The sequence below is a fragment of the Egretta garzetta genome, unplaced genomic scaffold, assembly GCF_000687185.1.
Source record: "Egretta garzetta isolate BGI_Z169 unplaced genomic scaffold, ASM68718v1 scaffold867, whole genome shotgun sequence".
Classification (NCBI taxonomy): Eukaryota; Metazoa; Chordata; class Aves; order Pelecaniformes; family Ardeidae; genus Egretta; species Egretta garzetta.
The window spans coordinates 84,240-85,207 of NW_009260291.1; positions in this window are offsets into that span (position 1 = coordinate 84,240).

Sequence of the window (968 nt, forward strand, 5' to 3'; positions counted from 1 at the left end):
CCCCCCCCTCCAGGGGGCGGTGGCTCCTTGGGTCCCCGCCGGTGTCCCTCCATGGAGCTGGAGAACACCAAGCCCCCAGGGACTCCGGGGAGGCGTCTCCGAGCTGCTCCGAGCCTTGACTTGGCCGGGGAGGGGACAACCAGAGCGGCAATCGCAGCCCCATGGCTGGGGAATCACACGAGGTCCCCTGAGACCAGCCCCAAGGCCGGTGGCTGCTCCGTGGGACCCCGGCGAGGGCTTGTGGCAGGGCCAGCACTGCCCGCTGGCCTGGCAGGGGGCTTGTCCCCAGCTCTGTCCCCTCCTGTGTCACAAATATCTGCGATATGCTTCGGGAAGGTAACTTGGTCTGGGATGGACCGAATGGCGTCAGATTTATGCCGTTAGTGATATTGGGTATTTAATCAGGTGTTGCAGGGGATGGGGAAGAGCAGAAAACCGGGATTATGTGAATATTTATTTCCAGGAGGTGCCTGCGGCCAAGCCGGGGTGTCGGAGGGGTCTCGGGGGGATCTGGCCGAGCACGGGAGGATTGGGGCCGGCAGCCTGCCAGGTGCCTGGGGCAGCTCACGTCCCAAGGAGGGATTTTTCTCATCTCACGATTTCTTCTCCGGCAGCAAGTGGCTGTGGGCAAGCTCCTGCTGGGGAGCTGGGAGCCGGCGCTCGGCGATGGTGGGTATGGGGGGCTCAGCGTTAAAAGTCAAAGCTTTTCTTTAAGTGAGGAAATATAATAATCCATTTTAATGCTGCCTCTCTGGGTAATTCGTTTCCTGATGTACTGTAGATTTATCTGCTGGGATCAGCAACGGGAGAATTAGCAGCGTGACCTCCTTCCGCACCGTTCCAGCATGCCACTAAATCTCTGTTATTAACTTCCAAGGTGCTCTGCCCACCCACGCCGGGCGGGTAATTAACCGGCCTGCCTGGGGAGGGCTGCTCTTCCTCCCTGGGACAGAGGAAAATGTGTCACT